This window comes from Coptis chinensis, chromosome 1 (genome assembly GCF_015680905.1).
Source record: "Coptis chinensis isolate HL-2020 chromosome 1, ASM1568090v1, whole genome shotgun sequence".
Taxonomy (NCBI): Eukaryota; Viridiplantae; Streptophyta; class Magnoliopsida; order Ranunculales; family Ranunculaceae; genus Coptis; species Coptis chinensis.
Window position 1 is genome coordinate 23,204,761 of NC_141456.1, and position 16,812 is coordinate 23,221,572.

Genomic DNA, 16,812 nt, shown 5'->3' on the forward strand with positions numbered 1-16,812 from the left:
ACCGTCAAACAAAAATTGATGGTTCAATTTCGAAAAAAAATTCCCGAAATCGGTTAGCGAATACCTTCCCCAAAATTTTCGCGACTTTTCCAATTTTATTTCTCTCTTTCGGTTTCTATTTGTTAAAACTCAAAACCAAAACTCTCCTTCGATACCTCACAAGGCAGGCTACTTTTCGACTCTATTTGCAAGCGGCGCTTTTCCAATTTTATTTCTCTCTTTTCGGTTTCTGTTTGTTAAAACTCAAAACCAAAACTCTCCTTCGATACCTCACAAGCCGCAGACTACTTTACGACTCTATTTGCAAGCCGCGCGGGTAATTTCATTACCTTGTTCATCTCTACAGCAACTTCAAACAACTTCCGCCAAAGGTAACAAATTCAGCAAGCTTCAATTTAGCGGTTTGTTTCTTTTATTTAGAAAAGATGTTACTTTTTTTAATTAGTATATTGGGATGATGCATCTTTCTCATGAAGTCGGTTTTCAAGTTTGTGTTCTACTCTTTGAAAGTCATAATCTAGTATATAATGATCCTGTGGCAAAGGTATATATATTTAGATAATGGTCATGTTAGAGCAGGCATCTATCTAGTATACTCTAAAACTTTTCAGTTGATGTATGTGTTAAATGTAGTCCTTTGTTGAATGTAATCATTTTGTCTTATGGTTAGGTCATTGGTCGTGATGGCAAGGGTCGCGTTCGAGGACTAGGAACTGGTGTTACAAAGACTGTTGTACATGCCTCCGCTCCTTACATCAAAATTGTTGAAGAAGAAAAAGAAAACATGAAATTACAGATGAAAATGTCAAACTAGTGATGCAACGTCTTGATGAAGAGACGAGGGCACGTAAAATTCTTGAGGAAAAGTTAGAGGGTTATGCACCAGAGTTCGAAAATACTTCTCCACAGGTAATGAAAGATGACTTAGTGCAACATTTCTTTATACATGTAGTAATATATATCTTGCTATATAGCCTACACGATTTTAGTATAGAGTAGTTCTTGTTGAATTAGTTATACTCAGTCATGTTTTGACATCCTTCAAGTTCCTTTAACTTGTTCAGTCTATTATATCTGCTCCAAATTTAGTTAGTACTAGTTGTTTTGTGTGGAGGTATTAGTCACACATCATTAGTGATATGGCTGTGATCCGATTATTTGGAATAAACTTATCAATGGCCTATCTTGAATCCAAATTTATCAATGTTTATCTCTGGCCTGCAACTAGGCATTTTCCCAAGCCTGACATCCATCCTCCATTCTTCTGCGACCCATTTATCATGTAAGGTATTGAGTGCAGTACCTTGGGAACTGTAGGCACATACAGTGAACACACATACATTTTGAATGTCCATCTTTGAAACTTATAATATATCGTGAAAGTTTGGGGGATTTGCTCAGTCTTCGAAATTTTGTTCGCAAGGAAGTCCATTTGGCTTGAAAAGCCAAAGTGACCTGTCTGTAAATGCATTATTGTTTAGTTAAGAAAAAGTGTATGCTCCTGCCACCTCAAATGTAGAAGGTGTGAAAACCTAGAAAGCTGCATTGCCCGTCAAAGGAACATTTTGTGGGCCAAAATGGAATGTAGTACGTCAGACGTTACATCCATGCATAGGTGTCAATGTCCCGAGTGAATTGAAATGCGTATTATTTCCATTATCCATAGACGAAGACATACATAGACCAGGAGCTGCAGCTTCAATCCCTGATTCCACTTGTATAGAGACGGTAGAACCCAAAGCATCCTTCCTGTCTTTGTAGTCCACAAACTGATCTGAATCGTCCACATTCGAAGGCGCTGCTTCTTGTTTGATTTCTTTCTTCTGAGTGTCATGGATATCCCCGAGCCATTGAGGTTTTCTGCAGTGTAAGCAGGACCTTTGCGTTCAGTTGAATCAGTAACATTGTTTTCAACTTCAGCAACTGTAACAGCTTGGGTGGTACCCTCATGAGTACCTTCTTGACGGGTGGAGTCATCTGTGAGCTTTCCTGAACCAGATTTTTTGTTTCGTTCTCTTGGAAAGAGTTTAGTGATGCCAGAAGTGGCTACCTCAACTTCATTTAACACAGATGTTTTTATGTTCAAGTATCTTTTTTTAGCAGCTTCCCCTGTTGGGTCTGCAATCTTTAGCAAGTAAAGAATCCTGTCCAACTCAGACTGGAGAGAGGACATGTCCTGCTAAAGTTGCATTGTTGAATCAAGTACTGAAAAAATAACAAAACAACACAGAAAAGCATTAGCATGTCGAAGAACAGGCAGATGAAGTAGTACTAGAGGTGCTACTCGACTGCCTGGAGGTGCTTTTGAGAGAATCTAGCGGAGACTTTTGGAGGGAAGGGTCTGTGCTTAATGGCTGGCTCTCCTCAGTACCAAATGCTGAAGGTGGATAGTCTTTGCGAGCAAGGTCTGAGGTAGTCAGTGGCCTTATCTTTCCTTCCAAGAGTCATCGTCTTTTGCCATAACATCCCAAAATAAGGAAATGTCGTCGGTGGGCCAAAACTTAGAAGTGTTGCACCCCCCTGAAATGGGCGTTACGCTTCAATAGAATGAATTCGGTAAGGGTAGAATACGCCCCATGGTCGATCGAAGGTCCTGCGCCACTTGAACTCAAATCTTACCCATTCAGCTAGCTCATAACAAAATGTTAGACCAAGTAAGGCTGACAGTTACGAATTGGTTGAGGAAAAGGAAACCCCCCAGCAGCTTTGCCCAGCATCTTCTGCCGATTGTCAGCCTGTTCAGCTGACCTCAGAGGATTCCAGTCACCCGGCACAGCATGTTTATTCTCGGCGGCGATTACATTATGTTTCCCAGACTAAGACTACTCCAGAAGATCAGCAGTCTAGCCTCAGTAGATTCGTCTACATTCGAAGGCGCTGCTTCTTGTTTGATTTCTTTCTTCTGAGTGTCATGGATATCCCGATACTGTTAGTTATTGTTCTTTCTCCTTATTATTGTTTTTCTTGTTTGCTTCTTAGTACTTTTGTTGAGAACAAAGAGATTTATTGAGGCGTTATCGATTTTTACTGAAATGAAAGAAGTTCAGTGTCCCATTTTTACTGAAAAGAAGTTCTTAGGAAGTGCAGGATTAGATGCTTGGACTGTGTCCTCTGCCATGCTATCCTCCATATTCATCTGATTAGTACTTTGAAGGTTTGAACCAAACGGGACAGCTGGGTTTGGGGTACCAAACACTGGCTGAGACGGAAGAGACGCAGACGAAGTAGTACTGCCAGCTTGGGAGAATGAAAACACTGGCACTGATGAACCCTTAGATGACAGACCTGCTCTGTGTGTCCAGCAGCTTCTACTTCAGCACTGCCTTTATCTTCCTTGAGTACCTGTGGTGTCGCCACTTGAGTTTGCTCCCTGGTTAGTCAGGTTCGAAACCTTATTGAGTTCTTGCGTTACTCCTGGAAGGTTCACCTCATTCCCGATAGTTATCGGAATCATTCCCTTGGCGGCAGCAGCGCAACCTTGCTTGACCGCTATAACTTCCTTGACTTTTGATGAACCTGATGCTTTCTTCTCACCCGATGAACCTGATGTTGCTAGTTTCAGGTTCTGCTCGTCCCCGAAATAAAATTAAAAGGGAACATATGCTAGACAACAGTTAGGCACGCTAAGATTTATGAGCAGAGTGTTGGAAAACCAAGAAAGGTATATCGTATGTTTGGAGTAGCTATGACGCTGATCTTAAAATGGATCAGAAGTAGGTATATCATATGTTTGGAGCAGCTATGACGCTGATCTTAAAATGGATTAGCAGTACCCTAGGATTAGGAAGGATAGGAGTTGCTCAGATAAGTTATAAATTAAGTGTAGCAAATTGAGATCATCTGCCAATAGAAAAAAACAGATAGAGATGCCCATACTTACAAATATATTATGATGTTTTTACTTCGTTTGGTGGAATGTTGACTTCGGTGTCTTTTACAGATCATTGACATTCGTCAGCATTGTCTTTACAAAGCATTAAGATCAGGACACACAAGTGTATCCTTTCTGACAAGTAAAGGTTGATATATTTATAGAGAGTGTAACCCTCAGTCTGACCTACTCTATTAAACCCATTACTTCTACTAAACAGATTAAATCGAAATCCCTCCCTTAATAAGAACACTATGCGATTTGAAGTTAAATTCTTTTTTACAACAAGAGTCCCCTAGATTAATATTTATGTTTATCTGAATTCACATAGATTAATAAGGTTCACTGTTTATTTCTTGGTAAATTGATAGATCATAATGTCAGCCCATATCAAGCATTGAGATTGTCTGCAGCAGTGTAGGGATAGGTAGTTTCTGAGGCAATGCCTTTGTTGAGTTAGACAAATAGAAATGCATCATCCATTTCACCGCCCTCACACCTTGGTCCACGCCTTTAGTGTCTTAAATCCACCAATTCCTGTTTGGATAAGGAGATCAACTTCCCCTGTTTTTAGCTGAGTAGCTCCTTCCATAGGCGCCACTGCTGAGAATGCCCAGCAGGATCCTGAAATTTCACAAGTTAGTAATGTATAGTGTACTTAATTTTTCCTGAGCAAGGGGCAACTAGAACATGTTTAGTAGAAAAACTTGGGTTTATCAAGAGGGATAAAAGTCGGAGAACTAAAGACATGTATGGTTAGCGACAGAGGATAAAGCTAGCTAGTTATGTTTTCTACATTATGAAAGTTAGTCAAGATCTCCAAGTAAATAAGATTACCACATTGGCCTTGATCCTTGACAGGGGTTACTCACGCCTTTCTTCCTCCAAATCCATGCTTAAGGAACCGATTCTAAGCATCCGTTCGGTAGAGAGAGAATGGATGTTGCTCTAGCCAACTCGAGCTAATAGGCCAATTTAAATTGAGTATTTAAATTTAAATATTGTTGTGCTTTCATTGAGAGTTGAACTTGTATATTTGTATTCATTTTACCCCGTGATGTTGTAATTGAGGTAAGAAGACAATCACGTGTTCTTGATGAAGTGTCACATGTTCCACCATCCACACGATGCCTTTTAAAGAACTTCAGGGAAAGAACCGTTGCACTTGGAAGCGTGTCTAATGGCGCACCATCCGCGACTTCGTTATAACATAACAATTGATGATATCTTTGATTACACAACTGAGTTATATGTTGGTGAAGGAACATTTGGCGACATTTCAATTGGAGATACAATCACATGGCCCATGCCTTTTGTGGAGCCAATTTGATGTGAGTTGGTGAACTTTTGTATGCATTTTAGTAGTTTTTTTTTTTTTTGTGCAACCTAGTTGGCTTTGCATACACATGAAGATGTATGGGGCATATGGAGTATACTAAAACTCATGTAATGTATTTTGCTACAATATTTTGGTGTTTTGATGAAAGAATCTATTGTATTTTGGTAGAATGTTGATTTGAGTTGGATGGTTTAATTTTTGTAGGAAAAATGGATATGAAATTTAGATTATAAGAATTTCTTTTTAAAAAACATTAATGCTAAAAAAACTAACGGATATAGACCGTCAAGAAAATTTATGTATCTGAGAGAAAATTGACGTAGCAAACCGTCAATAATTTTCAAATTTGCATCCCAAATTCTATTAAAATCAGAAAAATTTGACTAGTGAAATAGCAAACTTTGATTCGGTTATAAACCGTCAACAATTCTATTTATTATTGACGTTGACCACCCGTCAAATAAATTTAAAATTATTGTGGTAACTAACCGTCAAGAAAAAAAACGACTTCACGGATTTTTGGCGGGCCTTGAGACAGCGATGTCGGTCAAAACAGTGTTTTTTGACAGGGTTTACCTGTAAAAAAAGTCTTATTTTCACCTAGTGTTCATATCATCCAGTATCGCCGATAATCGCAATGCATGCGTTGTATCGTAATAGTGTAGAAGCGACTCATTGTGTCTATTAGCAAATGAGACAAGCTATAGTTGAAGTTTGGGACCGCCCGAAAATAGGAAAATACTCATAGATCTACGCCTAGATATACACAAATAGTTAACATATTGATAGAGTAATAAAATTAACATTAAAAAAAAAATCTCTAAAATACTAAAGTTTTACCTGTGGAAGAGTCATATAGCACTTTCCTTTTCACCTTACGCACATGGACCCCAAGACCTCTATACAAAATGCCAAAACTGGCCGCGCACCCCATGCATACTCTCCTATCTCACTGAATTTCAACAACGGCCTCAGATAACAAAAAGGCACTCTAGTCCCAGACTTGTCAGTAAAAATGACACATCCAAAGAAAAACAGGATAAAAGCTCTGACAGCCTGTTGGACTTCCTGGAAACTCGAGGCCTTCTCCACGACCTTCCCAGCAGCATCACATATGAGGCTATCATGAACCTTGTTAGCAAAATACTTCCGGATGAATTCTAGCCTTACTTTTGAAGTGAACTTGCTAGCTTCCATCTCTGCCTTAATCAAATCAATATGGAGACCCAGAGCACGATGTAGGAGATTTACCGATTCTTCTAAGTTCAACTCACTGTCCCCTTGCTGTGAGTTCCTCTAACTGTGACTCTATAGATTTGCACAACATCGTCCAAAGTCACAGTCATCTCCCCAAATGGTATATGGAAGGTGTTGGTCTCCGGATGCCATCTCTTCACAAACACAGAGACCAATGGAGGATCCATATGCTCGTGATAAGTTACCACGAGATCAAACAACCCAGTCCTTCTCAACTGTAGGGAAAATCTCGGAGACTTTTGAAATTCATCCTTGAAATTCCATTGGGAGAACTTCGTTAAGTGCGAAACACACTTCAACGCTCCGTGATCCTCTTGAAACAACCAAACACGCATTAGATATATATGAGTAGAAACAAAAGATTTTGTAAAAGAAAATCAAAGTATTACATAAAAACAAAATATTACCCTTCTCTCCCAAACATCGCGAGCGACATACACCGCATAGTCATACAACAACTCTGACTCATACGGCCCACCCCCATACTCACCTCTTTTAAACTCCAAATCATCATTGGATTTTCTTACAAAATCCAATACCAAATGTGCTTCTTCCACTAGTGGTACAACTTATACCACATATTCTTCCACATCATCATCCTGCTCATCCTGCTCATCCCCCTCCTCACCTTCCTCATCACCATCCTTATCACCCTCCTCATCATCCTCCTCACTCTCCTCTTCCACTATACTCTTCCTTTTGTCCATATTTACATCTAAACTTACATTGTTATCACTATCTACACTATCTTCACTCGATGAATCAACTTCAGGAACCTCCTTTTCCAAATGGTCCCTTCTACGCGCTGATATCGTTAAGCCCTATGCCCTTTGTCTCTTTTTTCCAACTTCGTCACCACTAGAGGAACCGCCGCCAAACAATTTCTTCACACCCTTGAATGTAGTTTTCGCTACATTCTTCACATTCTTTGATCGAGAACCCATTTCTACAACGAAAAATAAACAAGTATTAGTAACTATTACAGTTCCAAAACATCCAAACTTCCAAAACTTCAAAAAATTCCAACAAGGATTACTTCGCAACGAAACAAATGTCATAATTGGTACACCACTAAGATCATTAAAATAAAAATCAAACATCAGTAAATTCAAACAATTTCTAATAGATAATGGAATCGAACCAGATAAATTGCTATGTTTAATACAAATGAACCTAGTCTGAAAACAATGCACCGGGTATACTTCCATAAAACTAATTTCTCGACAAATCAAGTAACTAAATATTCATCCACTTTAATGTACAATATCTATAAATGTGTGACAATGTAGGTTGTACTATCAATTTGAACATATAGGTACTGCCCACTGGAGATGCTTAAACCAGCATTCTCAGCATCAAGTTTGTTACGCTTTAGAATTTCTTTGGGCCTTATGGGCTTCAAGGAACTCTATGTCATAGTAATAGACTAATAGTATCAGCTCAACTCTAGGATAATTTGTAACAGTTTTGGCATTTGAATAACTTGAAAATGTGCTCATCAAATCAAGTGATGAATTATTTAGAAAACTCTTTTTGTTCACTTCGAAAGCATGAAAATCAACACACACTTTCACATCCATCATAACCACTATTCCTCAATCCCTCATGTTTAATACCTACATCATGTCATAAGTATGTATAGTTGTATACCATGTATGTCGTAGAAAAAGCAGAAAAAAATAAAGGTTGTCATTGTTGATTGTTCACAGATCTATTTTAATCTGACTCCTCCCCTTGTGAAGTCAGTTTCAATCTTATCTATCTCCCTTCCCCCCCACCAACTACTTGAACTTCCCCAGCCAATACAATTACATTGAAAGAATGATCTCTCTGCCTTAAAAATGCTTGTAAGGCACATCACTCCTAAATTCTAACTCTTAAGACTCTACTAATGTTGGAGAACCTGAGAAATCGACCATATAACGTATAATTAAACTGAAGTTTCATTTTTTTCCCCTTGAGGTATGTGTTCAACATAAATGTTTTTGTCACTACAAAGGGCTCAGAAAGAGTAACCTCACTGATAGAAAAATGCCTGAGGTATATTATTCATGTAGGGCTCGTGCATAAGTGCATTGGAACGAGAGATCAACACTTGTCTCAATGTTCATCGAGTAACATTCCAAGGATCTTCAATGGGTACATATCTTGAGAGGCATCTGGATACTAACCTAAATGAGCTATGAAAGGGCATTAGCAAATCCTCCACAACTATGGATCTTTGAGAGAAAACTAAGACATTGCACGAGTTAAAAACTTTGTAAGCTCCTAGCTTTTCACAATCAACAAAGAGGCATAACGTCAAGGTTCCAACAAATCCTGACTCCCCATTGTGGAATAATGGTATCCTGGTTCCCTTTTTCCCGAGAGATTATAGGTGCAACAAGAAACACACATGGAAGAACGACTGCCACACCGACCATTTTCACAACAAGAACCCTGATCCAATTGTATCTTAAAATAGACCATTTTCACAACCATGAGTCAATTGTCGTCACTTGGCCACCGAATGTCCAAACACCAACGTTGGTGAAGGTTTTCCCCAAAACGCATTGTTACAAGTGGTAAGACCATAAAAACTACCAAAACCAAAGACAATTCCTATCTTATGTGGGACTAAATCCTCATGGGGGTACCACAAGTTCGGCGTAACAATGAAGAAATGCAACCCCAGTCACAACTAGTAATCCACAAACTCATGTCTAAAAGCAATTCATGCTCAAGGAATCTTATTCATAATGCAGTTTATATAAATTTCAGTCTCACTAAAGCTATGACAAATTGACCTTCCAAATGGAAAAAGGTCTTCAATAAGACGTCTTAACCTTCCTAATAAGTTTTCTTCTTGACTATACGTACTTTTCTCTTCCTTTAAAATAAAAAGTACTATTTCGTACGAAGTTGTCAACCGATTAGCACGACATCACAAATTCCATCGACTCATAAAATAATTTAAAATTGAATGAACTGAGGATAAAGGACTCAAAGGCAAATTCAAAATATTGGTATGTTTACAGAATACATAAAAAGTCCATGAACAAGAGTTTCTGAGAAAATAAGAGTAATATTTACTATTGATATAGCAAAGCATGAAATTGTGGTATAACATTCTGATTAAAAATCATGGAATAAATTGGAAATTTGATTTCAAGCACTTACTTCTTCAGCTGTCCACTGACCCTTAGTAGATCGTCTTGTAGGGCCACTAGTCCTCCTACAAAACCATCACAGAATGCCATATAAGAGTTCATCCTTGGCAATACAAGCATTATCTCAATAGAAACTAACCATTAGTAAAACAATGTAAAGATGGAAAGTGGGATGATTACAAAAAGAAAATAACTCATATATACGGAACGTAATGTATCTAATAAATCTTTCAAACACTATAAACCAGGCTTGAAAATTAAGAAGAACCAACCTGAATTTTAGAGCAATTGGAGAACTCGCAATGAGAATAGCTTAACAATGGCGTGTTGGCGAGAGATGAGAGAATACTTCACTGAATTGGATTGGATTGCAAAAGCTTCAATGGTGAAGTTGCAAAAGCTCAAATGTTGGATTGGATTGTTTCGCGATTGGATTAAATTATGGATTGGATTGCTTCAATAAGATTGGATTGTTTTTGGGTTTTTTGGGTTAGGGTTCGAAGGGTTTTTTGACCGAGTACGCGAGAGAGATGACAGGTTAGAGTAGGTTTTTCCGGTTTCACAATGGAAGTGGGGGGTGTACTAGGCTTTTTGTTGGGCTTCGCAATTTGGGCTTGGGCTGGAAGCTGCCCAATCCAATTCTGGTGGCACCCAATACAGGACCCTAGAATTTTAACCTTTTTTCACGAGTAAATATATTTGAAAATGTATTTAATTGCTTGTTTTCGCTAAGTGTACAATCATTAGTACATGGATAAAAATTTCAAGATCTAAAATTTAAGTAAAAAGTGTAAAGCAATGAAGAAGCAGGTAAGGTATTCATGCTCACCTTGATGCTCTCGGTGCATAGTGATTTTTTATTTGGGAAAAAGAGGACTAAGAAATGGCATGGAAGGTTAGCAACTACTATGAAAGGTTGTATTAAACTATGATGGAACAACATTGGAACACATTCCTTACTTACTAACTCACTCGATTATTTACATTAAAATCAAGTATGACCAAGAAGTACCTAGCATAACGAAATAACACAAACTGACAAAGATTTACAACTACATCAATATCAAGTGTGCATACCGAGAGGCTCTTTGAGGGAACGGCTACTGAAGGAGTTAACAGATTGGGCTGCCTGTTCAAGCGAGGCAATCGATGCTCCTTCCTCATTTGCATCGTTTCCCACTTGAGCAAGTTACGACAGGAGTACGTCCTCACAAAGAAAGTACAATGAAATTCTTATTCTGCCTTCAAATGAAGAAGTCAATCACATTTTGTTGCTACGTTGCTTTACCAGTACGAAATGAAAATCTACCCAAACTGTTAAGACTGATGTTCTCCTTGAAGTCTGCTGCAACTAATTTGTAAAAGTTGGTAGCCCCTTAGATAGTAATGCTGAGAGCCACATAAGCAATTCTAGAAAATATGTTGTAGTTAGAAGTGATTCATTTACATTATTTAGAAAAAGAAAATGGCACTTACCATAACTAAAGGGATCCTACAAAAAAAAAAAAAAAAAAAAAAAAAAAAAGTAGTAGAACTCTCTTAAAAACATAATCAAATGGCACTAAGGAAAAATTGAATTCGATCAAAGATGAATTCTCTCGTACCATTGTGAATGATTGCCACATTCAATCATGTTGAATACAATCAACTCTAATATTCATTATCGCCAAAAGTTATGGCTTAAAAGCGCACAATGTACGTGTTATGAGAACTTGACGGCAATTGGAATGAATTGTCCACAACATAAACAAGCACCTATTCAGTGGATACATGAGGAGGTGTCACATGCACCAAATCTATTTGTTAATGCTTAAAAGAAAAAGATAGCATATAAAGAGACCTTACTTTTTTTTTTTTGCTCGACAACAACAAAATAAAGAGAGGTATCCACCCAATAATGTTCCCATTCATTTCATCATGCTTTAGCAGCAACATTAGTAGAAAATGCAACAAAACCATAGTTCCTGCTCTGCTAAGGAGAGTCAAGCACTGCCTTAACAAAACAAAGAATATAATGGTTACATAGTTCTCCACATCTTAGAACATGAAAGAAACTCAACTTAGTAATAAAACACAAATTGGGTTAGAAATCTTCATGGGTTACAAACAACTTTAAAAAGTTAGTGTATTGTAGATTTGTTAACTTTTTTCCCGTTAACTTTAAAAATAAATGAAGGGAACCATAAAATAAAATATAAATTTGAACTTCATGATTTTGAATACGCTTTTTGAAACATAAATTTGAGAGTTGCAAGTCTTGGATTTGGAACAATGCAAAAAACAAATGGATGTGGAAGTCGTTAAACAAATGGATTTGAAATTATAGTGATGATAACAAAAAAGATAAGTGGCGGCCGAGCAATCAAAAGTTGAAGAGACCTTTGGAGGGTATTATTTTCTATTCATGGGGAAATAGTTAAGACCTTCGACCTTGTGAGAAATAAAAACGAATAGTTTTAGAAATCCGAAACGGTGCGACGATTCGGAAAGTGGAAACCATTTAGGAACTTCAGTGTATAATTATATATATGCCCTTCTAATGAAGAGCAAATTTAGAAGTGGTTATCCAACTTTGTCGTACCCTTGGGATTTAAAACTATGGCCTAAAACCGAAAATACAGGAACTAATCGAAAAAGCAAGTTTTGGCATTATATATAAGATAGTGAAATGCATTCAACCATGAGTACAAAATAAAATACAACAAAATTGCCAAGAATCTAAGATAAGTACCTTGAACTTTGCATAAGTCCTACATGCAGAAGTTGCAGCCCCTTAGATGCAATCCTGAGAGTGACAAACCTAATCTCATATTCCTTTTTTGTGATATCCTGAACTTTGTTTGCCATCACTAACGGGATCCTGTGGAAAAAGGGAGTAGTAGATACATTAAACCAAGCACCAAACCAAAATGAAGAAACTGATAGAGTATACCTTTGTTGACGAAATTCTTATAAATAAATCATTATAACTGATCAATGAAGATGAAAGTTGATAGATTAACATCGGGTATATACGAATGATTTAAAAGCTTTTTATAGTTTCAGCTAATATATAGATGAGCCCAAGATATTAGTCGATCAATATATGAGAGAAAGAGAAAGAGATATACCCAAATGTAGCAGTTGAAACTCTGTTGTCTCGAAATGTGATGCTACCTGCAAGAGACACAAACATTGGAATCAGGTAAAGCTACAGTAAGCCAACAATTATTTCCAATAAAAAAAAATAGGGTTAACTAGTATTACCCCCCCACTAGATGGGAAATTAGGGTCTCCCCCCTAAATACACACAAAAAAAAGAGTCAAAGTGGGTTGACCGAATTTTTTTTGTGTGTATTTAGGGGAATCCTAATTGGCTCATCTAGTGGGGGTAATACTAGTTCACCCAAAAAAATATTGACTAAAACAACCAACACATTCGAAGAAGGCTAAAATATAATGCATTGATCTGATTTGAGTTACCCTTAAGGAAACCCATGCCAAACACATTTAGAATCCTTTATAGCACATTAAAGGACAATCATACCCTACAGATCGAGAAGCCTTTTGTCTTTGTTTGAAGCAGATCCAGAGTGTTAGAATGTTCATTATACTTTGTTCCTTCAAATCATGGCTTTGTATGTATGACTCTCTCAATTGCAGAACTTCGTATAAAAAGCAAAAAGGTATGAGTACTTAAAACAAAAAAAATGGGTGAATAAGAACACAGATAGAACCAAAAAAAAAGGAAATGAATTGAAGATGCTTGAATAACTTGGGTCAAGTTTGACAGTAAAGTTGTGACGGTAGAAAGTGCTTATTCTAATAAGCATCTCACTATCAAACATCTCCTCTAAATCAATGAATTGGACACAATTTTATCATGGAACTAAAACTTGATGAGATCACCAAAAAATTAAAAGGGGATAGAAGAACGTACCTTTGAATTTGAAACGAAAAGAACGAAAACAATCCCTGAAGCAATTATTCCAGGCAAGAAGACATAACTGTAGGAAAATTGCAGTCTTAAATTGCAGACATATCCAATTTATATTGCGTAGTAATAAATTGTTGAATGAAGATAGATACCTTCAAATGTGCATTGTGTAGTTTCCCTTCATGCCAGCGTCGAATAGTACCATCCTTCAAAGTTTTAAATCTCGACTTATACGACCTGCCCCAAAACATATCCCATCAATAAATTAAATAAATAACCAAACACAAAACAATAATAATAATAAAGAAAGTAGAACTTACGAGTAAGGTTTGATTTTATATTTCTTCAATTTTAAAACAGCCGGTGTAGTTTTGTTAAATTTCTTTGCTTTCGTCTTTGAAATATACCGACATTGATTCCACTGAAAAGTGAAAACAAAAAAAATTGAAATAAAGAAACTAAAATTTAAGAAGAAGAAAAAAAAACAAAGAGTATACTTACATAAAAGGGAGTAAGAGAAATGGGGTTAAAGACGGGAAATGACAGTAGTGGGTGAGAGTGAGAGAGATGATTAGTGAAAGAGGATGAGAGTGAGAGAGAGATGATGAGGAAAGAGGAGGACATGATTAAAGAGTATTAAGAAAACGAAAAATGAAAGAAAGTATTACCTTTGATTCTGAAAATGGAAAACAGGGTTTAAATTTATGTTTGTTGGTTGCAAAGTGTTTGATTTGAACTTTCGAACTTAACGGGTTTTAATTGGGAATATCAGGAACAGAGAAGACGAACGAATGGTTAACTTTTTTTTTAATTGGGAAACCACGAAACGGTGTATCTGTTTGCTAAAGATATTAAGTTTTATAGTCCTGGGAATACTTTAAATTACCTATTTACCCTTTCAACGAAGAGGAAAAATAAAGTGGTTATCCAAATTTCCGATACCCTTTTCGATTAAAAACTTTGGTCTAAAACTGGGAATATGGGAACTAATTGGAAAAGCAAGTATCCGCATTATATATAAGATATATATAGAGAGTCCGAATTTGTGGACAGACTTGTCCACAAACAACACCTTTCTATTGGTCAAATCCATTTTCAAGCAGTTTAACTTTTTTTTTTGGCAGTAAAACAGTTTTTTCGGGCAACCACTCCACCAATCAGCAACTGAGGTCTTGTGGATAGCAAACAGTTGCTTGTCCACAAACTTATTCTGTATATATATATGTTAGAGGTTTCTAAATGAGCTGAAATTTTGTAGAAATGATCTTTATGGTGAATATTCACAAATTATTACGTTTGAATTCATTTTCAAAGTTAAATTTTACTTACGTACTAATTTTAACTTAAAATAAGTATGTACTTCTAATATCACAAAATAAGTATGTACTTATAATAAGTACGTACTTATTATATATGGGGTAGGATAGAGCCACTCCCAAAACATACAAAGCCATATCTCATCCTACCAATTGAATTAAGGGTTGATATTTTGTATATATGATCTCCCCACCATGAATAACATGCCCACAAAATTTTGGCTCATTCAAATATGTTTAACCTAATCAAATATTATTATGAAATCGGAAAATTCTGGACCGTTAAATAAATGTTCAAAATCGAGCACTAGTTTTCGCAAGGTTAGACATATCCAAATAGGATGAAATTTTGTAGGCATGCTATCTATTGTGAGAACATCATATCCACAAAAAATCAGGTCTTAATTCAATTTGTAAGTCGATGGAGTGGCTTGGGAGTGGCTATAATGGGAGTTGCTCTATCCCTCCCCTATATGTATATATATACAGAAATGCTTTAGTTTGGACTTCCCGTACCAAAAAAAAATCCAGACCTAAAGAAACCAACTTGAATTCTCACGACTTTTTTTTTCTCTCTCATCTCTCCACTTTTTTCTCCTATCAGACCCCACACTCCCTCTCTCTTTCTCTTTCCACTTTTCCTTTCTCCTATCTCTCAATTCTAAACGCCCTCTCTCATCTCTCTTACACATGTGTATGAACTTAACATGAATTATGCAATTCCAGTGATTGACCCTCATTTGTCCATATAGAAATTGATAGCACTTCCATTCCCCAATCTTCTTCTTCTTCTTCTTCTTCTAAAACTTGATCAATTAGAAAAACTTTACATGAATCAAAGCTAAAACAAGGGCAATCCAATAACCTCATTTGCCACAACAAAAACAAACACCTAGATCTGGTGAAGCTTTATTGATTATGTTTATTGTTATGTTAGTTTACTTACCCTTTTGTAACAAAGATATAAAGAAAAATCAAGTGATAGCAATTTAATGTTGCTGGGTTACTCAGATTTTTGTGGGAAATGTGGAATACTTTTTGAATTAAGTTTTCTGGTGTTTTGGGTTGTGGGTGTTTGTTGTTTGGTACGTGATTTGGGACATTGGGTACTTGGGTATCTGTTTTTTGTTTGGATGAGTTGTTGGAGCAGTTTCAACTTTCAAGTTCCGGTAATAAAATGGGGTTTGATGGGAAGAATAAGAATGTTCTGGTACGTACTCCTTAGTACCAATTGTGTGAAGCAACAAATAAAATGATAGAAGTAAGAAATAAGGCTGATGGAGGAGCCTTTGACCTCTACAACACACAAGTCTGCTTAACTATTTATCTTCCTTTCTTTATTGATAACTCTTCACCCTTTAAATAGGTGTGAAGTACAACTGAAATACTGAAAATAAGGAAACACTTATCACCTACGACTAAAATGGACTCTATTCAAATAACCAACCACTCTCCAACTGAAAGACCACCTCCTGTTCTAACAGAACATCTACTCACCCACTGCTAACTCCCACTGCTAAGAATTATTACTGACCAGTCCTACACGTCACATGTAACAACTCCTTCCCCCTTAAAATTGCCCTTGTCCTCAAGGGCACTACGAACAACAAGGAACTTTAGCCACTTTCATTATTCTCCATGGCAATGTCTCCATCTGCCTTTTCATTACACAACTCAATCAAGAGCAATCTTTCACAACGATGGCCCAAAAAAAACTTTTCGTTGCAATTGAAACATAGCCCTTTTGAACATCGCTCTTGTAATTCGTTTGCAGTTAATTGCTTCACCGGAATTGTTAGCGAAGTGCTAGCAGCCTTGTCGCTGGAATCAATGTGAACTCTATCACAAGCTTCGAACAGACGAGCTAATCCTATTGCTTTAGATAATGAATTTGGTCTTGCAGCCTGAACATCGGTTCTAATTGAAGGACATAACCCACTAACAAAGCAGCTCACTTGTCGTTC

The 16,812-nt window shown here is 36.9% G+C and overlaps 2 long non-coding RNA genes across 2 annotated transcripts; one reads left to right on the plus strand and one right to left on the minus strand.

Annotated features, from left to right (window-relative positions):
* Window positions 1-251: 251 nt before the first annotated feature.
* LOC147523004 (uncharacterized) lies at window positions 252-5,067 on the plus strand. The gene is made up of 3 exons (XR_015215432.1): window positions 252-371; window positions 671-909; window positions 4,943-5,067. It is a non-coding gene; the product is annotated as an uncharacterized LOC147523004 (long non-coding RNA).
* On the minus strand, window positions 4,093-10,152 carry LOC147523005 (uncharacterized). Its single transcript, XR_015215434.1, has 5 exons — window positions 9,889-10,152; window positions 9,627-9,681; window positions 6,875-7,413; window positions 6,051-6,780; window positions 4,093-4,495 (listed from the first exon to the last, which is right to left on the minus strand). It is a non-coding gene; the product is annotated as an uncharacterized LOC147523005 (long non-coding RNA).
* Window positions 10,153-16,812: the final 6,660 nt, after the last annotated feature.